We start from the raw sequence: 23,692 nt of genomic DNA, 5'->3' as shown, positions 1-23,692 counted from the left end.
CAAAGTGCTGGTCTTGGCCTTTAAAGCCCTACACGGCTTGGGGCCAGAGTATCTGTCAGACTGCATTTCCCTATATGAATTTGCCATGGCTCTTCATTCCTCATCTTGAGCCCTGCTCACAGTCCTGACATTGACTGAGATTCATTTGGTGGGAACAAGAGGCCCCTTGGCTGTGCAATGCCCTCCCCAAACTTCACCATGTTCCTTCCCTTAGGGTTTTTTTAAAAAAGATCTCAAAACCCATCTGTTTAGAGAAGCTTTTAAAATCTTTTAATGATAAATTGATGGACTTTATATCTTATCTTATCTTTATTCATTTGTTTTTAATTGAGTTTGTTTTAATTGATTTTATTCTATGCTGTGTTTTTTTAAATTGTTTTAAATTCTATATTACTTTTCCTGTTGTGAGCCTCCCCAAGCAGTATTGTACTGGATGGGGTGGGGTATAAATATTTTAAGTTAAAAAATAAAATATTATTCATTTATTTGTTAGAGCTGTACTATACATTAGTCTGAAGTGTGTGTGGTGAGAGAAGATGGGGAAATACTTGAATCCTAGGAAGCAGAATGGTACATTTCTCTGTTCTCCTGTTTTTAAATCAAATTGCCTTAGGTTACATTCTTGGTTACCTGCATTCAGCTTAAGCCTTAAAGCATCAAATTTCCTCAAATATCAATGGGGAAGAATTATCTATATATTTAATACTCTAAGACGTACCCGTGGCTAATCCCATGCATGGCAGCTCTTGCAAGAGTTTAGAGAGCTGCCGGATAGCCACGGGTACGGGTGGGAGGGAAGAAAATAGTGGGCTGGCCAGCTGGCCGGTGGGAGGGGGGAGTAGCAGGGACAGAAGGGGAGACAATGGCGCAGCCTCCCTCTCCAGCCCACCTGCTGGCCAAAAGGCAGGAGCACCCGGCAGGGGCAGAGGAGGGGAAGCAGCTGCCGGGCCAGCTAGCCGTGGAGGTAGAATGAGCTGGGGGGGGAGAACGAATGGGGAGGAGAACGAAATAGGGCGGGGGGGGGCAGGGAGAACTAGGAGCACAGATGCTCTGCGCCAGATCAGCTAGTTTTTTATTTATTTATTTATTTATTTATTTATTTATTTATTTGATTTCCATACTGCCCTTCCAAAAGTGGCTCAGGGCAGTTTACATTAAATAAAGAATAAGGATAGAGCAATACTTATTTTCTCAAACCATGGTATGCTTTTGTAGCTAATCTGCTCAGGAAACAGATGAACTTGTTGCTGATCGCTGTCTCTTAAATTACCCTTGATGCAAAATAAATATGAATTTTGCAAGAAAATATCATTTTTCAAATTGGTTTGGCAACTTCATGCCACGGAAGAGAAAGAGACGTCGGCAATCTTTGCCTTTTAAGAGAGCATACATTGAAAGAAGCACAGAGGGATTCCATCTTATCTAAGATCACAAAGCCATTCAGTTGTAGAATAAATGAACCCAGGCCCTCTAAACTAGGGCTGTGTATGGAACAATCTGATGGATTTGCAGCATGCCCCTTACTGTGCATAGGTTTCTGCTCCCAGTGCAGCCATCTTCGCATCATTCCTCACATCTCTGGTAATGAGGGAGCCACTTCTATGGGAAACGGAGTGCACAGAGCACCATTGTACTCCTATGAGGGAAGTGCTGGGAGAAACTACATTTTCCAGATGGCCTTCCTGGTGTCTCTATGTGCTCAATCCCTGTGTGCTGGCCCTATGTGCTCAACCCCTCCCCGCCCCCGGCTGGAAATGAGGAACTGCATCAGTGGCATTCTTAGGAGTGGCTATGCAGCCAGAAGCTCAATGTTTAAAATCAAGATTCTCAATGAATGTGAATGAAACAAGCCTTTTAAACCACACACAAGAGTTTTGCCTACAAGCCATTTGCTGAGTAGTTCACTTGTCCTCCATGCATCTTAAAGGTGCCAATTGTTTTCTTGGTCAAAAGTGTATCACCTCCTTAACTCAACAATAGCTTTGCGCCATTATTATTATTATTATTATTATTATTTATTCAATTTCTATACTGCCCTTCCAAATATGGCTCAGGGCGGTTTACACAGAGAAATAATACATAAATAAGCTGGATCCCTGTACCCAAAGGGCTCACATTCTGAAAAGAAACACAAGATAGACACCAGCAACAGTCACTGGAGGTACTGTGCTGGGGGTGAATAGGGCCATGAATGAGGCAGGATTTGCAAAGTTTATTATGTTTTTTAAAGCTGGCTGGTCTTGTGTGTGAGGGGTAATAATCCTTACTTCCTTGTAAAAACATCTTTTATCATAATTTTCTCTTGCCATATTTTTAAAAGGAGCTTTGAAGTCATGCACATTAGTGTGTGCAGTGGCGTGTTGATCAGATGAGGTTAATCAGATAAAGTTTCTCCTGCTTGGACACACAGTAAGAGGGAAGGCATGAACAAATATCAAGGATGAGAGATGCTCTGAGCATGTACAAAGATTTCTTAACAGAAGAAGCAGCATCCACATCTTCATGTCTGCCCTAGGCCCTGTTACAAGGGGACCCCATTAGGTCCATACCTTGAAATTACCTAGATGCACCTCCATGGAGATGGTTGTACTGGGAGCAGCTGTGGTGTGGGTGCTGCAAATTCATCAGCATCAGAGTCCGCTCCACTCACATCATTGCTAGCTACAATGGCCTGTTTTAGCACCAAGGCTCTGTAGCTATCCATCTAGCTTCTCCTAGGAGCTATTCAACGTGGTATTGTGCTAAGTTGGGGTCAGTATGCTGTTTCTGCCAAGGACCCTGATCTGAACACTTCCTGTGCTGTGTTCTCACTGCCTGCTTTTACAAAAAGCCAAGCATCTTCACAGCTTGAGTTGTCAAATCTTCCTTACAGCTGATTAATTTGTTCCTATGGGCCTCATTGCAGTTCTTGTTCTTTTAAGTTCAATGGGAAATTGCATATGAAATTAAACAGCAGTATGGAGGAAAACTTAATAAAGCCACTGAAAGAACACTTGGTATTAAGCACAGCATAAAAGCTAAAGATGACCCATAGAAGGCCACATACTGAATCACCACTAAATACAAAAGGTTTGGATTTATACAGTATAGTGTGGGGGGCAGGATTGCTAGTATGGCTAAATGGGGAGAAAAGGCTTACAAATTATATATATATATATGAGAGAGAGAGAGAGAGAGAGAAAGAGAGAATTGCATTCATTCTTTTTTTGTCTTTGCATCTGGCTCTCTGGGAGCTCATCCAAGAGTTTGTTCATTCAGTTTCCTCCTGGACTAATATATGCCATTATTTGGTCAGTGATGTATAAAGCTTTAGGAGAAAAGAAACCTGCTGATACTATCTCAGAGTGTGCTGTTACGGTTTAAACATTATTTTTATCTGAATTTCTCTCAAGTTTCACCCCTCCGCCCCCAGACAGATCTCTGAAAGAATGAAAGGCAGATGTGCATGTTTGTTTTGAAACTGATTATCTAGACATGCAATTGCTATTCTGGATAATTTCAAAAATGCCATCAGAGTAATGTGTATTTTGAATATTAAGTGGAATCTAAAAAATGGTGAGTGGAATTAAAAGAGGTGGTCATCTTATTCCCGAAACACTTGTACAACAGTTTGTGGAAGAGCTGATTGATTGATTAAGTGCCATCTAGTCGGAGTCAACTCTTAGTGACCACATAGCTAGAGTCTCTCCAGAATGATCTGTGGAGAGACTTGGCCTTTAAGGTCTCCCAGTGGTGCATTCAATGCTGTCGTAATCGAGTCCATCCACCTTGCTGCTGGTCATCCTCTTCTTCTCTTTCCTTCAACTTTCCCCAGCATTATGGCCTGAACAATTCTAATCTTTGTAGACATGTCACAGCATCTAAATATCCTTTCCAAGGCCTTCATTGCAACCCTAGTGCTAGTCTGAGGTCTCAGTGTTAGTCTGAGGCGTATTTCTTGACTGCTGGATCCTTTACTGTTGATGGTCGATCCTAAAAGGCAGAAGCAATCCACCACTTCAATGTCTTCATTGTCAATTCTGAGACTGGTTGCTGTACCCGTTGTCATTAGTTTATTCTTCTTTACATTTAGTCGTAGTCCAACTTATTTTTTTCTTTACATTTAGTCATAGTGCAGCTTTAAAACAGCACTCATCTTCCTCCAGTCCAGCCTCTCAGTATATGTTCAGCATATAAGTTGAATAAATAAGGAGAAATTATACAGCTTTCTCTTATTCCTTTGCCAATCTGGAACCAATCTGCTTCACCATGTACAATCTGGACTGTGGCTTCCTGTCCTGGATATAGGTTTCTCATGAGAACAATGAGATGTTCTGGGACACCCATTTTCCTAAGGATTCTTCTTCTGAGTTCAGAGATCTTTTGGAAAACTTTGGGTGACCCTACCGGGAGTATATCTCCCGGTGTACTTCACTCATCCCTCTTAGGAGTACTCCCCAACACCACCACAATGAGGCAGTATAGCAGGTCCTAGGTGGTGAGCAGGGAGAGCTGATACTGTACTGTAATAGAAAGGTTTCATATCTGTTCTCATGCTTCCAAATATGTACACTCTTGCACAGGCAGAAGAACATCTTTGGACTTTGTTTCACTTGTCTTGTGCAACATTGTAGTGTATTATGAGGTTTTCAACAGTCCTTCCATGGGTGGAAAATGCCTTCAACATGCAAAAGGGTGTAATATCTTGTGTAGTGGAGAATAACTCCAGGCAGACACAGAACTCTTTGCACTGCATTTTCATTAAGCAACAAACACACTAAATAACATGAAGCTCTGGTAAGAATTAATCTGCCTACTTTCCTTTCACTATAAATTTAATTGATAATTACCAGCTTCACAAGGTAGCCTTTTTTATTTCAAATGTTCATGCATTTGCCATCTTGAGTTAGGGGACATCATCACAAACTACGCCGTTGTGGTGTAAACGTCTGAGAAATCAGCAATCAAATCAGCACATTGATGCTCCATGATCTGTAAAGCAGGTTTTGTGCTATCTGTAGACCTTTCTGATGTTTCCAGCCCAGTATTCAGACTCCTTTTTGTGACACATGCACTTTCCCTTCTGCAGATCTTTTCTATTCCAGGGCAGCAGTATCCATTTATGGCAATAGGGGACCCTCCATATCCCTATGGGTGGATGACTGAATGCTGCAAGTGCAAATCTGAGCTAGTGAGGAATTTCTTGTTAATGAGATGGAAAATGATAGTGTACAGTGAACCAGAATCAGCCAACATCTGCACTTCATGGCCATTAAGTTTAACTTGACAATCTGGAGATGCAGGCTCTGATTCTGTCAAAATGCTGTCAGGAAGTGGTTCATCTGCCTCTGCCTCATCATATGGTGACTCAGTAATGGAGTGTAAACCTTCCCGCCCCCTTTCCTTTAGTTTAATAAAGTTACAGTACATAGACAAAATCAAAGATGACAATAATACATTTAAATATAACTAAAAAGAAATTTAAAAAGAAAGAAAGAAAATTCCTTAGCACAGCTTAACATAATAGGATACAACCAATGCAAGAGATGGGGGAAAGGGATTTAAAACAAAACCAAAACCACCTTCTTCAAATATATTTAACTTAGATTTCAAAGCATAAATATTTCATTAAAAGTTTGATCAAATTGGTAAGAATTCCTCTTCTTTACCTTGCTGATGAAAAAAACCCCAGTTCAAATGCTGACAAAGAACACATATCAGAAATCAAATAACACATATCAGTAATCTGAGCTTTTCTTGCTCAAAAGGATCAAAACCATGTCCAGATCCCTGGATTCTCTATATATGCCTTGCGGCTTTAACCACCAATAATGTGCCAGAGCCATGAACAAATAATGAACTGAGCACCAGCCAAGATTTCAATGGAGTCAAATAATGACACTTGAGTTGTGTCCAAGGTGCAGCCGAGACCTGGGACTCATTATTCCAGCCTAAGATGGAAGATAAAATAAATGCCCAATGATAATCTTGAAAATGTGGGGAAATAAATCTGCCTTCTTCAATAGATAATTGAAGTTTACGAACTGAAAATCTGGGTGGGTGTCCTTGCCATTAGAAGTCATTGACTAATTTATAAACTTGCTTAAAATATGATGAAGGTATAAGAAATGGAAGACCTCTTAAAACATATATATAAGCCTTGACATTAGATTCATTTTAACTACATTTATTTTGCCCTAGATACAATGGAATCATAGCCCACTGAACCAAAAATCTGAACCATTTTAGCAACCATCTGAACCAAAATTTGAACCAATTTTTTTAAAAAAATTAAATTTACTAATTGAGAAAGTTTCCTGGAGATTACTACACCTAAACAGACAACAACAAGAACAGCAACAACAAAAACTTCTGGACTAAAACCCCATCACCTACACTCATTAGGAAAATCTATAGAGCCCAAAGGCATCAAATCCAATTTCCAACAAATTTATGGAATACCAAACTTTTGAACCATGGAAATAAGCCTGAGAATTGAGATCTCTGGTTTATTAATAAAACATAGAATATAATCTGCATATAGAATCAATTTGTGCTCAATCCCACCATGTGTAATACCCTTTATATTATCCAAGCCTCTAATAGCACAAGCCGGGGTTCTAACACCATATTGGATCAAAGAGGAGATAAACGAGAGGTCTATCATTGGCTACTAGATGGAGGGCTATAGGCCCCCTCCAGCCTCAAAGGCAGGGTGCCACTGAGTACCAGTTGCAGGGGAGTAACAGCAGGAGAGAGGGCATGCCCTCAACTCCTCCCTGTGGCTTCCAGCAGCATCTGGTGGGCCACTGTGGGAAACAGGATGTTGGACTAGATGGGCCTTGGGCCTAATCCAGCAGGGCTGTTCTTATGTTCTTAAAGACATGCCTGGCATGTGCCCCATTGTAGCCTAATTAAAGGGGATAATATATCATCGGTGATAACTCATGAATAGGGAGACCTGCAGAGTACCCAAGTCAAAAAACTTGGGGGAAATCCAAATTTGATCAAAATGTGTTTCAAGAACCCCAGGTGGACCATATCAAATGCCTTCTCTGCATTTGATTATAGCAGCCAAGTCTTGTTTCTCCGAGGATAGAACTAATACATCAATCAACAATTGGATGTTGTCTGATCCTTGACAGCCAGATATAAATCCAGTCTGAATGGGATGAATAATGGTAAGAAACACAGTTTGCATCCTATATTCTAACATAGCTGTCAATACCTTAGCATCAACATTTAACAAAAAGATAGGACTATAGCTAGTGCATAATTCAGAGTCTTTACTGGGCTTAAGAAGAACCATTATATAAGCTTCATTAAAACAAGGAGGGACGTGTTTTTGTTTTTTTAAAAAGCATCATTGTAGACCCCTAGTAGGATTGGAGCCGGGAAACTAATATATTTCCTGTAAAACTCCACAGAGAAGCCATCCAGCCTGAGGGCCCTACCAGATTTCATAGATGTAATTGTAGTCATTATTTCCTATAGAGAAAGAGGTGCAGCTAAAAGATTGATTTGATCTTGTGTTAAATGTGGAAGATGCACCTGTGTCAAAAAGCTATGTTTACCTGCATCAGTATTAGATGCATTACTAACATACAGCCTAGAGTAAAACACAAAAATACTGCTGGTTTATTAATTCAGGGTCTGTATAAACATTGCCTTGAGTATCGCACATAGAATTTATAATGTTACACTGTTTTATCTGCCAAAAGTTTCCTAGATTCTCCCCCCACCCACCCACACCCCATTCCCAATATGGAATTTGCCTGGTACAATTCAACAAAAATTCAGTTTCTAAGGAGTATAACTTATTGAGGTTGTTCACATGACTGCTCAAGAGAGGGCTAAGGGAGCCCAGCCCACTTTCAAGTGTTTGTGAGAACCGCCAGGAGCTGCGTGGCTCCCAGTGGTTAGTCCGCTTAATCCTACCCCCCTTAAATGAGGTTACCTGAACTTGAGATACTAAGGAATGAGATATCAGAAAATAATCCAATTTTTATAGACAGGATAAAGAAAGATATGCTCTCATTGAGAAGGATTGAGAAGACACCATATGGCTGCTAGATTGAAATCTGACATGTAAGCCTTAAGTGTGGTATGGGTTTGAGAGTGTAGTCTAGAATGGGGGGGGGGATGTTGCGGTCAAAATGGGGTTCAAGAGTCTGATTCAGATCTCCACCAATAATGAGGTGATCAAAGGTCAAGGGGCATAAATGTGCAAAACAGCTGTGAGTCTCATAGTCTGTCATACATAAAAGGCTTCACAAATCAAAAGGGTAACATGTAAAATATCCGCAAATGAGAAAAAACACACGTGTAAAATGAAGAAAAATGCAGTGGAAAACTAATGAACCATATTAAACATATTAACCATACTCAAAAAAATTTTTTTTATAGATTCTAAATCACAATTCAAGTGGACAATTTAGAAAATCAAATGCAATCAATATAAATGTAAGAACCATAATTAACAAAATAGATAACCATAAACCAAAATATATGGGAATATAAGCAGTTATAATACAAAAACTATACTAAAGCTATACATAAGTACTAATAAATATTCCAGTGTCCAAAGAGTGAAAGTCCATGATTAGGTGGAAAAATCCGTTCACTACTGGAGAAGAGTTGAAACAGTGAAGCCCATAGCAAGAATGCCAAAAATAGATTGAGAAACTCGTGGAAATACAGTGCTGTAAAAGGAGAGGCTGAGTTCTGCATGGACCCAATGGGTTAAATTTCTTCAACTCCAACCAAGGTATGGTCTTGTGAAAATCTTCATGGGTCTCCTATATAGAGAAGTTAGTAAGTTAAACTCCTTATTCCAAGGTTTAAACAAATAAACTTTGGTGAGCACATTAAGAAATTCCTGGGTGTAATCAGATAGTCCTTGAAAAGCTTTCTAGATATCAGCTGTTTTCGCATGCTGCATCATCATGAAGGACTATAAGTAAATATGGGACTTTCTTAAAAGTCATGATCTAAAATTCATGACTTTTAAGGAAGTCCCATATTTAAGAAAGTCCCATAGGAGAAGTTCAGCTTCTCCTTTTACAGCATTGTATTTCCAAGAGTTTATCTCAATCTATTTTTGGCATTCTTGCGACGGGCTTCACTGTTTCAACTCTTCTTCAGTAGTGGACGGATTTTTCCACCTAATCATGGACTTTCACTCTTTGGACACTGGAATATTTATGTATAGCTTTAGTATAGTTTTTGTATTATAACTGCTTATATTTCCATATATTTTGGTTTATGGTTATCTATTTTGTTAATTATGGTTTTTACATTTAAATTGATTGCATTTGATTTTCTAAATTGTCCTCTTGAATTGTGATTTAGAATCTATTAAAATATTTTTGTGTATGGTTAATATGTTTAATATGGTTCATTAGTTTTCCACTGCATTTTTCTTCACTTTATTATTTATTTATTTATTTATTTATTTATTTATTTGATTGATTGGTTGATTGATTTATATGCCACCCTTCCAAAATGGCTCAGGGCGGTTTACAATTAAAACAAACCACTAAAACAATAAAGAGCTAAAAACAAATTAAAAACAATATAAACAACAAGTAACAATTTAAAAACAACAATTAAACAATTACAGTGATTAAAAGCCCCAAAATCAGGTTAGAATATTAAAACAGATTAAAAAACCCTGGAAAGCCAGGCCAAACAAATATGTTTTAAGGGCTCTCCTGAAGGCTAATAGAGAATTCAAATTGCGGATTTCTGCAGGGAGCGCATTCCACAGCCCCGGAGCAACTATAGAGAGGGCCCACCTCCGAGTCGCCACCAGACGAGCTGGTGGTAACTGGAGACCAACCTCCTCAGATGACCCAGATGATTTTACACGGGGGGTTTTCTCATTTGCGGATACATAAAAGGCTGTCACGAAGTGCTCCATCTGCCTCATCTTTATCATATAGTGAATCATTAATGGTAAGTGTACCCTTTTCTTGCACCTGTTGAAAATGACTTTCTGTGCCGGACAGTGAGCAAAATTGGCTTTGTAGGCAAAGTCTCCACATCAGTAGCATTGGTAGCTCCTCCTTTCTTGTGCTGCCACATTCTGGGGCTGTGCCATGTGTGAAGTGTGGGTTGGGAAGGACTTAAACTGAGCAGCCTGGATTTCAGGAGGTTGGTTTTGGGGTATCAAAGAGAGCGATTTGGCAAAGAGCATTTTCCACCCACCTCGTCATCTATAACTTTATTCAAGGCACTTGAATTCTGCTCCAGTCATAGTTTTTCATGCAGTTTGGAGCAGTTTGTGTTCATAACAATCTGATCCCTGATCATTTATCAGTACAGTTGGCAAATTCACAGGTTATGCTTAGTGCCGTGTCATATGGAAGCTATTCTCACAACCAGCTGAAACCAGACTAAGGGAGCCCAGCCTGGTTTCAGCTGGGCATGAGTCCCAATGGGAGCTGCGCAGCTCCCAGCAGTGGCATGGCGGTGAGCCCTCTTAAGTGGCCCGCCACTTAAACCATGTTTCGGGCATGGGAGCACCCAAAAAGCAGGTTAACTGATCATATGTCGGCGTGGCATGGTGCCACACCGACTCACAAGTAGCCAGAAGGCCCCCGAACCCCGCCACCCCAACTGGCTCCGTGATGGAGACAGTAATTGTCTGGGTGACTGATTCGGCCACCCAAGGAGGGCTCCCTGACGATCTGTGGGGAGAGTGGGTCAAACCCACTCTCCTCGCAAACCCCATTTTGGCGCTTCACACTGCTTGTGTGAAGCACCTCATTGATTGATAGGTTCACCAAGCAGTTGGGATCTAGAATAGAACTTGTAACATTCAGCAGTCACATTCAAAGTAGGGTTGAAATGATAATCTAAGGCTTGAAGAGCAGCTTCATAAGAACTGACATCCCCTTTGACGGTGGCAAGAAAGTGCAAATGATTATATATTTTTCTGGCCTTCAGGGCCCAGGCAGTGAAGCAATATAGCCTCTGTTTTGCTGGAGTAAAATCAGGGCTCTGTATGGTGAGGTGGTAATTGCAGAAATAGGACCTTCATGGTTTCCAAGGAAAAGCAGGTTCTCCTGGGGTGGACAAGAAAAAAGCTGGTGGTTGGAGCTGAGCCATGCAACAGTGGGCATCCCGTGAACAACAGAGTCCAGGATTGATAAGGAAAAAGTACCTTCAGGGCTTGTGCAGGTCAGAAAGCCAGAGAAACAAGCAGCAGCAATAGTAGAGAGTAGCTCAGAAATGTAGGCCAAATAATGCAAGGAAATGAGTGCTGGGAACATTCACAAGCCTTTCAGACTCACACACTTAGCTGAGTCAAAATCTCATCGCCAAATGTTTTATAGCTGCTTCCCTCATACAAACAAAGAAAAGTTTAGATTTACCTAAATATTTATTCAGCAACAACTCCATTTTCTCTTTCTCCCTTTCCTCCCGTTTCCTTTCTAACTCCACCCCCCACACTCTCTACAGGATCCTGACTGGGATGAATTTCTCAGCAACACAACATAAAAGAGTACTAGATAGAATACAACAGGAAGCTTATGCTAGCCAGTCTGGATACTGTGCCAAAGTGAGCTTATTGTACTCAACGGGCTAGGCTGCTATCCTTGGAAGCCTCATGAGTTGACTCTCTACCCCATATTAATCTCATTAAAATTCTGAATAAACCTCCTGAATAAAGATTTGATCTTTTAATCTCCATTTACAGACATCTATCTTGAATGGCCAGGCATGGAATCTTATCCTGGTTAAATGTATTGCTGAAACTTCTCTGTTTTCTTACAGTGGGAGCAGGTTTTCACTATTTTCTCAAGACAACATCTGTTGTTTTGTTGGAAAGAAATACTTGAGTAGATGGAAGTACATACTTCTGGGAAATCAGCTTCAAATTCTGCTTGTCCTCCATCAAAATATAAACCTAGAGAGGAGCTGAAAATCTTTCACTGATTTCTAACTATGAGAGAGAGAGAGAGAGTCCCTGTTGACAAACGCTTCTTAGAATGAATCCTTTTGAAGAGAGATTTAAAACTCATCATGCCTTGATAGAGCAGTGAATATGACTTTACACTTGGATGTGGGAGATCTGGGTTTAGTTACCACCTCCAACTGGTTTTGCACTATCAGAAGAACACTACTGAGAGAAAAGGCTGTTGTCTCTCGGTAGTGTTCTTCTGATAGTGCAAAACCAGTGAAGAAGTGAAGGGCCATAAAGCAGATTTGCTATATTTTGAATTATATGCTGCCTGTCTTCAGAGAAAATGCTAGTAAATAGCAAGCATGATCGTAAATCAGGAAAGCTGTTGCTTGGAACTCCTTAACACCATGATTCAAACAAGAATCTTTAACATCAAGTTCATTCATTCATTCATTCATTCATTCCATTTCTATACCACCCTTCCAAAAATGGCTCAGGGTGGTTTACACGGAGAAATAACAAACAAATAAGATGGAACCCTGTCCCCGAAGGGTTCACAATCTTAAAAGAAACACAAGATAGACACCAGCAACAGTCACTGGAGGTACTGTGCTGGGGATGGACAGGGCCAGTTACTCTCCCCCTGCTAAATAAAGAGAACCACCACGGTAAAAGGTGCCTCTTTGCCAAGTTAGCAGGGGTAAAAAAAATACAGTTGGCATTTTATGAGCAAAGACATGTTTCTGGCTACCACTGCAAGCCCCACTTACTCCCATCCAAAGATTGTTAAAGTGTGTGAAGGTAGAGTTCCTACAACCTTGTATTGCAGATTCTACAGGAACTCTGGTTTAACTTGCTGCCTACTGAAGTGCTGGCAGTTATTACAGAGTAGATGTACAGGCTGCAGGTTTTGTTTAAGACTCGTAAGAATGGTCAGTTGATGAGTTTTCTGATCCATGAGCTGTCTTAGACTACATGTGTCTCACATTTCAGACAAATTTGATATCCCCATAAGTGAATGAGACTGAAGTATCTCATTTTATTATCATTGTCAGTTAGCCTTGTTAATGTATACTGTCCCTATTCAACCCCAGTACAGCATCCCTCCAGTAGCTGTTGTTGGTCTAAGTTCCTTATTAACATCTAATACATTAATACATTAGTATCTAAAGTAGAAAGATTATCAAAAATGAATGATTGTTTCCATGTTTTTATAATGGTGCAGCGGGGAAATGACTTGATTAGCAAGCCAGAGGTGGTTGGTTCGAATCCCCGCTGGTATGTTTCCCAGACTGGGAAACACATATATCAGGCAGCAGCAATATAGGAAGATGCTGAAAGGAATCATCTCACACTGCGCAGGAGATGGCAATGGTAAACCCCTCCTGTATTCTACCAAAGACAACCACAGGGTTCTGTGGTCACCAGCAGTCGACACCAACTCTACCGCGACACTTTACCTGTACTTTTATAAGCAGCTATTTAATATTTTGGGCCAAAGAGTTAATACAAAATCTGCAAGAGATTAGCATTATATTAGTAAGAATGGTGAGTTCATTTGAAAAAGCAACACTGATCACATGGTTTCCCATTGAAGGCCATTTGTTGCAGTTACCTCTAAGACTTCTTTGGCTGACACTCAAGAAGAGATTATTGTTTTTAAAAGTTGAGTGGGTTTGCTTTACCAAGACAGAGACTCACTTCTTACAAAAAGCAGATGCCAATTTCTTGCTTGTACCATTTCGAACTTCAGTGTGTGAGTTCACATCTTATCCCCAGTTTCCTGCACAGACACAAAACAGGGGAGAGAGCAGGGTTTGCATTTGAATGGGATACTACATGTGTGATCACTGTAAGATTTTCTCAATAGGGGATGGGGGCATTCTGGGGAAAGCATTTGCATGCTTGCACACAGAAGGTTCCAACTTCCCTCCCTGGCATCTCCAAGATAAGGCTAAGAGACACTCCTGCCTGCAACCTTAGAGAAGCCACTGCCAGTCTGTGTAGACAATCCTGAGATAGATAGACCAATGCTCTGACTCAGTAGAAGGCAGTTTCCTAGCTTCCTAGATGTCAGTGAGAGAAGTTCTAACCCAGCATTCTAGGTTTTTATATGAAAAGAATATGGATTTCCAAACTCTGGGAGTTCATATTGCAGAATCTTAATTCGGATATTTGCTTCATTCATTGAACCCCACACTGGCATATGCATAGACTAATCCCACCCAGGGTTACTGTAAGGATTACTGGAACATAAATATTTGAGATGCTTTGAATATTCCAAAGCACAATATAAATGCTAGATATCTTGAATCAATATGATCATAGTTGCCTTTAAAAAAACAAATTGTATATTCTTCATCTACCCTTGTAGTCTGTGTTATGCCTTCCTCTCCCTAGGAGCACAACTTTACATCAAATGGACCTTGTCCAACTCCACTGATGATGGAACAGGCTGATCTAAGAGACTTTTATTCTTGGATACACACAGTAAAAGCAACAGGAGTTCCACTCACTCCAGTCAGTCAGCATCAACCCTGGGTTTGTTGTGCCATGACCCGAGGCTCCCCTGAGGTCATTCACACAATCAAAAATTGTGTTCTACCTGGGTTTGGGAGCTGTGTGGGCTCCCAATTTTCAGGTGTGTGGAAACAAGGTCGGAGGAAAACCTGGGTAGCTTTTCCTCCTACCTTGCTTCCACACAACCAAATATTGGGAGCACACACAGCTTCCAACCAAATATTGGGGGTACACACCCAAATCCAAGTGGAACATGCTTTTTGATTGTGTGAATGACCTCCCCGTATTCCACATTGCTTCTCCTCCCTTGTTTCACGCCAGGACTGTCTCCTCCACATAGGAGCTTGTACCCTTATCCTAATGCAATCTCCTGTTGCAATAGGTAGCTCACCTCAGGCATCCTAGAAGAAGTTCCGGGTGTGGAGAAAGAAGGGGCTGTATACTCCACTCTGGTCCCTGTTCCCTTGCAATGAGCTCATTTATAGTTTGGTGGGTGTCCCCAAGGTGTTTCTCCAACAATTCCCCCTTAGTATCGCCACACATTCTGTTCTCCTTGGACCATGCCTCCCTAATTCACAAACTTTCTTTGAAAGTAAGGCAAATAAGACCAATAATTAAGTACTTCAACAAAGCTAATTTATTTTTTGGGGGGGAGGGAGCTTATTTACATTCATGTCTCATGACTAGAGCTGCAGATTGCAGTTCGTTTTGCTCATTATTCACCTAGGAAAGTGTGGTAGCATTAAATTTTTTAAAACAACAACCTGGAGATCATTGTATTCTTAAATGTTCTCAAAATTTCGACAACTTGTAATGCCAGAAACTATTTCTATCTTAATATGACACTTGGTTTTATCTGACTTCCTGTGCAGAATTGCACCCTTATTTTCAAACACTCAGTATGCTCAGCGTGTTTGAGAATATCATTTGGTATAATCATGACAAATGTAAGAAGTCCAATCTTCATCTTCATCAAAACAATAAAAATGCTACCACCTTACAAGGTATACCTCAACCAATAGGCAGGATGTATAGAGAAAAAAGAGAATTCTTAGGCAAAAACTTAAGCTCCCATTTCCTTAAGTTTTATTAAGGGCAGATTCACAGAACACATAGCAGATATGGCTGCCATGGGCTTCCAGTTCCTGGCAAGTGCGTGCTCCCTGTGAGGGCCTCAAATTCCAGACCCGGTGTGTCAAGCAATCTCACTGATGTCAGGTTCCCCAGTTGCACTTGCCTTATAGACTCCGACATCTGTAACCAAGATCTGAAGTTGGATGTTGGATGATGGAGGGAAATGGAGCTAAGTAAACCAACACTGGTGGGTCTACATGACATGCTAAAACAAGAACTTGCAACTCTTGCCAGAACTGAAGGTTCATGGCTGCCATACTTGTCATGTGTTATGTGAAGTTGCCCAAAAGGAGACTTAACTTCCTTTCACCCTCATGCTCTTTGCTCTCTGTCTTAGCAACTCAGTGAGACTATTCACATGTGTGCAAAACTTGGCTAAGGGAGCCCAGCCCAGTTTTGTACGCGTGTGTGAACTGCCAGGATCATGTCCGGCAGCATGGCAGCACACCTACTTGTGGAGCCTCCCCTCAAAACAGGGTTAGGGGAGGGAGTATTCTTCTAACCCCGTTCTCCCGATCGTTTATCAGCCGCGGCTGCTTGCAGCGGCTGGCAGACTCGGTGTGTGTGTGGGGGGTCCCAATAATGCACCACACACTCACATGGTGCATTATTTGAGCTCCTGGGGGTGGGGCAACATGGAGCAGTGCATCCTGGCACCCCGACCCTCAGAGCTACCAACTCGTCTGGGCCGGTAATCCGCCCACCCAAGGAGGAAGAGCTGCTCATCTTAGGGGAAGGTACGTCTAACCCGCCTTCCCCGCAGCCCTCTCTGGAGCCCTTCTGATTGCTCATGAGAAGAGGCTCAGTAACTAGTCTTGAATGAACCATTGGTGGATCCCAATTGTGACTGCCACCTTTTATCGGACACTGCTCTTAGTGCCTCTAAAAGTGCCAACAAAGGAAGGAATACAACAGGTTTGTCCCACTATGGCCAGGGAGGAGAGCAACAGCCTGTTGTTAAGGATCTATTTGATTTGCCTTGTCCAGGTGGTCTTTGTGTGCAGGAAGTTACTGCAGTGATGTGGGATCTCACTAGAAGGAAGCAAGCTATTGCCATACAATGAGCAGTAAATGTAACTGGGGCCTCTTTCTCCTAATAACAAAATGTTGAAGAGAGTGGTTGAAAGTCATCTAATCAAAGAACAATTTCAAAAGGTCACATACAGGAAGCAAAATGATTTCAAAGTACACAGGATGCCCAGCATTTAAAAGTATGGACTGGGGTGAAATTTCTTTTCTACTCCTGTGAAAATGTGCTGGGAAATAAAATGATGCCATCTAAATCCACTCATATCCAACATGATTGCAATGGTGTTTGTTAAGTGCATAACAATAATAAAGATGGTGATTTGTGGTACTGCCATGCTGCAGTTTAGTTAACTATGCTGCTTTCTCAACTCTCAAACTATTTTCAGAGACAGTTTGAGCCCATCCCTTGATTGCTATAAACTAGACACTACTGCCTTCAATTCACTTTACCACTAGGAAGAAAGTTTTTAAAAAAACCAAAAAACACCTTGCCAAGTATGCAAATATACATTTAAGCAGTCAATCCAAAATTGCGTCACATGCTTCTGCACTTAACAAACAGGATGTCTACAATTGTGTAGTCAATCAAGAATGTCTTCTGTGCAATATTCAATAGGGCTGAACCATGAGCATCTCTTGAACTGCGACAGATTTATCATTTTTAGAGAGCTCTCCCTCTTATCACTACAGAAGCTTGATGACAGGGGAAGCCTTGGTTCATGGGCAAGGTTGTTACTGAGAGGAAAAAAGGTGTTTGCCCTTTTAAACAAAGATTTTAAAACTCGAGAGTTGCTAGCTGAAGTACTAAAGGGTAGGGGAGGAACAGATAGCTTTATACTATTTGGTGTTTTTTTTTAAGAGCCACATATGCATAAGTTCACACAAATCCAATGGGTTGGCATCTTTGGACCCTCAAAAAAAATCCACTGGTAGTCCCTGAGTCCGCCTTTGTGCCCATAGTCTTGATATGGTGGTGGCAACCCAGATAGGAGGGGATCCTTTGGGGGCTGGTTTGCAGGATTTCCTGAAAATTGGAGCCAGCCAGTATTCATGTCCTTCATTTAACTAAAGAAAAGTATAAACCCGGTTTAAAACAGTGACTCACTGATCTAGGAATAGGGAGAGTGGAATCTCGTTTTAATGATGGCATTGCTGCTAGCCAATTGGCACTTTCAATGACAATACACACATTTATGATATCAGGCTGTGGTATAGTTCTCAGCTGTGTCCAGGTTGTACCATTTCAGACTACTATCCCCTGCTTACTGAGCAAAGAGGTGCTTTTTAAAGTGGTGAATCTCTTATATTTAGTAGGAGACAGCAACTGGCCCTATCTAACCATAGCACCCCTCCAGTGGCTGTTGCTGATGTCTACTTTATGTTTCTTTTAAGACTGTGAGCCCTTTGGGGACAAGAAACCATCTTGTTGTTTGTTTGTTTTTTACTTTATTTTTCTGTGTAAACTGCTTTGAGAACTTTTGTTGAAAAGTGGTATATAAGTAGTAGCAGCAGCAGTAGTAGTACCACCACCACCTCACATGACTGAATGCTCCACCATTCAAAAATTCCCTCCCACACAGAAAAATAGAATGTGAAGTGTTTTAGTCTAGCCTTCAGCCCGACGTATTAGTTTTCTATATGTATCTTTTGTTGTTGGTCTTTGTGGAAGAGCTTTCTATAATGCAATCTTCAGTTTGAAGAGGTACAGCCAGGACACATGTGTATGATGAGTGAGAGGCGCTCCTGTGTCTCCCTTCTGAGAGAAGAGGTTTATCAGTTTCAATTTTAAGGAAGCCAAAAATCTGGAAAATAAGTTTGATCAGGGGTGGACCTGCCATTGGCCACCTGTGTGCTCTGCGCACAGGCCACCAGGAGGGCTTGCTTAGGCAATCACCACCATTCACCGTCATTCGCTACAGCCCTTTGCCCCCTGCCACGGGCTTCTTCTGGTCTCCTCAGGCCCAACTCATCGCCACCATCATAGCCAGTTTGCTTCCATTTGCTGGCTGTGTATAATGACATCACCAGTTATGACATCACCAGACATCCCTGGAATGAGCTCATGCTGGGGCAGTGATGTCATTATATGGTGTTGCAGCCAGCAAAAGGAAGCAACCTGGCTGTAACTGAGTGGAGGCCAGCAAAGGGCAATCAGCAGGGAAGGTGGCAAGTGAGTGAAGGCTGGCAGGGCAGTGGCAGAAATAGCCCTCCAAAAATTTAGACACAGGTTGCTGCCAAATGTTGCTATGCCAGAATTTGATCAGTGCCTACCGTGGGACAGGTAAAAACTGTATATCTGTATGTAAGTAGCAATGGCACTATCATACTGCCCACCCCATGTAAGTGTTTACATCTGTACATACCAAAGGTGGATTGTGCTCTTAGTTTCTTGAAACAACAAAATGTCTTATACTTTCTCCACCTTATACTATTAAAGGTATTAAAAGACCAAGCAAAATTACTGTGGCAAGGTCTTTTTCAAAAAGGTGTGCATTATAAAACAGCATTAGAGTATTAAAAAGATACAAATGAAAGAGATAGAAAATGCAATTACATTGGCAAATGAATATTAACCAAGCTATGCACTTTTACATTATAGTTTACCTTAACTAAGGAACCACCACTTCCCCCCTAGATTATCTATCTATCTATCTATCTATCTATCTGTCTGTCTGTCTGTCTATGAATGATATGTGCATCCCTAGGTGATGTACATGTTAAAATACAAAAAAATAACAACAGGATAAAACAATTAAAACAATTATGAAATAAAACAAATGGACATTAATCAAAAGCCTGAGAAAACAGGTGTGTCTTAAGGGTCTTTTAAAGAACAACCAGAGATGGAGAAACTCCGATTTTAACAGGGAGTGCATTCCAGAACCCAGAGGCAGCCACAGAGAAGGCCAGGTTCTAAGCAGCCACCAAATGATCCAGTGGTAGGCTACCATAACCAGACCTCCCCAGATGATCTTAACAGGTAGGAGGGTTCGTGACAACAGAGTTGCTCTCTTAAATACCCTGGACCCAAGCTGTTCTGATCTTTATACGTACTAACCTGCACTTTGTATTTTGCTCAGAAACATATTGATAGCAAGTGCCGTTCATTTAGGATTGGAGTTATATGGTCTCTTCAGGTTATCCTCAAGACCAGTCTGGCTGCCGTATTCTGCACCAACTGCAGTTTCTGGACTATGTACAAAAGCATCTGCATGTAGAGTGCATTACAGTAGTCAAGCCTGGAGGTGACCAACAGATGTACCACTGTTTTAAGGCCATTTTCTTCCAGAAATTGGCATAGCTGATGTATCAGTCAAAGCTGATAAAAAGCGGCCCTGGCCGTTGCCACAACCTGAAAGACCCAAGAGAGTTTTGTATCCAGGAGCACTCCCAAGCTATGTACTTTCTGGGGGAGTGTAACCAGAATGGGAAGATCTAAACCACCTCTCAAGCTGACCCCACACAGTCAGTACCTCCATCTTGTCTGATTTCAATTACAGTTTCTTGTCCAGCCCATTACTACCTCCAGGCAGGCATTTAGGGAAGTTATGCCATTACCTGATGAAGTTGATATGGAGAAATAGATCTGGGTGTCATCAGCATATTGATAACACCCAGCACCACATCTTCTGTCAATTTCTCCCAGTTGTTTCATGTAGATGTTAAAAAGCATTGGAGACAAATTATGATTTGGACATTTTTCATCCCTATTAAAAACTCTAGAATTAATCTATGGAAATCTCATTTTAAGGACATACTCATCATGTTCTGTTATTTCCAATTGAGTTTGAAATACTTAGAGAATAATTTAGCTGGAGTAATAGACAGCGGGATAATTAGGAAATCAAACAGTTCATACACTATGCCAGCTGTTGCTAAAATAGAGTAATGCCTGGAGGGTGAGAGTAATTCATCCAGAATCAAATTATTTAAAGAAGATATAATGTATCCTATATGGCATTTGTGCTGTTACTTCTGTCTTTAGATGTTTGAATCATACTTTGCTGTTCATGGAACATAGGAAACTGCCTTATACCAAGTCAGAGCAAAGGTCCATCTAGTTCAATTCTGTTTACACTGCCTGGCAATGGCTCTCCAAGGTTTAAGGCAGAGGTCTTTCCTAGCCCTACCTGAAGAGATCAGGGATTGAATTGGGGATCTTCTACATGCAAAGCGGATGCTCTTCCATTGAGCTATGACCTTATCCTCATTTATGACCTTGTTGTTTGTGAAGGTGCCCCCATCAATACCCAGCTGGTTACTCTGACCTCATTGCTGCCACCAATCTGAGTCCTGAAATCAAGCCATTTAATTGCCCCAAAGGGTGAAAGCCTATGGTAGATGCTTGATCAGAAAGGAATGTACAGACTCAAGAATCACTAATACATGGATTTAACTGAAACAAATACACAGAGGTTTAATGAAGCACTAGACACACTAGATAAGTGAGAAGAGGCACTTACACTTGTGCAAGGTGGATCCTGTGCTTAATTGGAAAAGACACGTCTGAGCATACTCTGTGCTTGATCCTTTCTCATGGGAGAGCCTGTCTCCTGTGAACTCTAGGAATGTGCGAGCCAGCTCACTTTGAGCCGGGCTCGACATCTAGCTGGCCCAATTGGACCACTCCGAGTTAGAACTGAACCAGCCCCCAAAAGGGGGGGTTGCTGTTCCAAACCGGACCAATCCCTGGTTTGAAAAACTGGCTCAGGCCAGTTTGGAGGTTATACTTGTAAAGGGGAATCCGGCAGGTTTTTCCCTTTACAAGTACAGGGGGATTGTAAAGTATGGGGGGCGGGGGGGGAGAGAAAAGATAGTCTTTACCTTTAAAATTAAGCCAGAGGGCAGATGGAGGTGGAGACATTGGAGGTAGCACTGGGAGAGCCTCCACCCCCGCCCCCCCCCCCCGCCCGCTGGCTTCCCAAATGACAGTCCAGGCTGGCTGCAGCCTAGTTTGGGCCTCTGTGCATGTGAGGAGGCCATTAGAGTGACCTCCGTGTATATGCAGAGGCCATTTGTGTTACCATGAGATTTGTGTCAGAGGCCATTTGTGTCACCCAGCACCTTAATTTAAAAGGTAAAGGTTACCTTTTTCCTCACCCCTCCCCCATTTACTGTAGGGAATCTGGATTCCTCTTTACAAGTATAACCACCCGCAGCCGGCCCGTGAGCTGGTTCAGCCCAGTTTGATGGCCGAACTTGACTGGACCTGGTTAAGCTGAGCCTGAGCCAGGACCGGGCTGGGTCAGCTCGAATCCAGTCCGAATCCAAATTTGTGCCGAACCAGCAAAACCGGTTTCGTGCACATCCCTAGTGAACTCCACCATCTCCACATGTTGATTGATGCTTTTCATGCTAGCATCATTCGTAAGCCTCTTTATCATCGTGATTGGTGGACAGCAGTGGAGTTGCTAAAGCTTCTGGGGCTATTCTGGTTGCTATGTTGGCTGTGGTTCCTAAGGCATTGTGCTTTCGACCATGCTGCTAGGAGTTCATAGGATGATGGGTATGAGACTCTTGCACAGTGGTAACATAACTGGATCACCCTGTTTTAATGTGTGGCTATTGAATGATTTTGTTATTTGTCACCTTGTGGGTTCCTTAAGCTGAAAGGGGAGGATAGAAATGTAGTTAGTAAGCAAATAAAATCAGTTGCTGAGGAATTTTCTGCCTCAAACATGTCACATTATTATTTTGTATTATTTTTGCCACATTTCTGTTTAAGGTAAAACTTCCTTCCTTGGTTAGGTGACTGGGGAAATATCTCCCAATCACCAGTTTAATTATTTGTTTGTCATTAAAAAAAATTTTTTTTCTTTAGAAAAAAGAGTGCTATCTTTTATATAGTCATTTAATGCAAGAATTGTCCCATCCTCTTTATCATTTCCATGATTCTTTCTCCATATCTTAACGTTCTTGAGCAGCTACAGTACAGCTGTAATTTCTCATCACAGTAATTGCCTGTTTCAAGCTAAAAAGAGGTTTTGAGTGCTTAAAAGAAATGTTTAGACACCTCTTTCACCCATGGGAATTTCCAAGGATGGAGCTGGTGAATTACTTGGCATTGGAAGAATATTATACAATCATTTTTAAAAAGTTGAGATAGGGTACAATCAGTGTTCTCTCTAATTTTTCCATCTGTGTGCAGAATGAGTTTTGTTCTGGGTGGCAGTATCAAGGCAGTGTGTGTGCACGTGCATTCAGAGTGGGTCTTCCTTATTCAACCTGAACGGGATCCAAAACTAACTGAGTAGGCATCAGTAAATGTGTGAGCACACACACACGTGCACTTCTTAGAGGGAACAGTGGGTGCACCCATTGTCTTTTGATTGTACCCATTGTCTCCCAGGTACACTTTGCCTAGGAACTTTTACTAGGCAGTGCCACTTTGCAGCATTTAAAAAAAATTCCTTCCTAATAATACATTATGAATACAAAATTATTTTAAGGAAAAAAATTTGAGTTCATTGAATTTCTTTGCATCATCTCTGTTGCTAATGAGAGATGGCCCAGAGGTAATAGACATCAGTTAACACTTTCCTGACCTAGTTTTGTTTTGTTTTTTCAAAAGAATTTTTGCTTTTATTAGTAATAGAAATAGAACTGGTTACATCTCTGAGATTGACAATCATACATGAATAAGAGCAATGACTCATCCACAGCAAGGAGAGCAAGAGAAAAAAGAAACTTGTACAGAATAATAATATTTAAGTATACTTGAATGAGTTAAGATAATCTGTAAGAAATAGAGGGTATGTCTAAAAAACTAAATCTAATTGTCAGAGAAAAAATGAACCTTAAACCTCACACAGAACTCTCACCTTGGCCTCAAAAGAACAATTAAAAACATAAAAATTCAATGGAGAAGAAAATATAAGTGTTAAAACACAGGTTCTGCCATAAGAAAAGGTATATATATTGTAAATACAGAACCACATATCCACCAATATTTTATAATCAAAATTCCCATCTTGTCCCATATAGGTATACAAAACGTCACAGTAAAGTAAGTGGCAGAAATCAGTTAAACCTTCAGCACTCCTCCTCTTCATTTGACAAACAAAAAATCGGAGAGATAAATGGAAAGATATTCTTTCATGAAGAGATAGACTAACTTCA

The sequence above is a fragment of the Hemicordylus capensis genome, chromosome 3, assembly GCF_027244095.1.
Source record: "Hemicordylus capensis ecotype Gifberg chromosome 3, rHemCap1.1.pri, whole genome shotgun sequence".
NCBI lineage: Eukaryota > Metazoa > Chordata > Lepidosauria > Squamata > Cordylidae > Hemicordylus > Hemicordylus capensis.
This window is presented reverse-complemented; position numbering follows the sequence as displayed.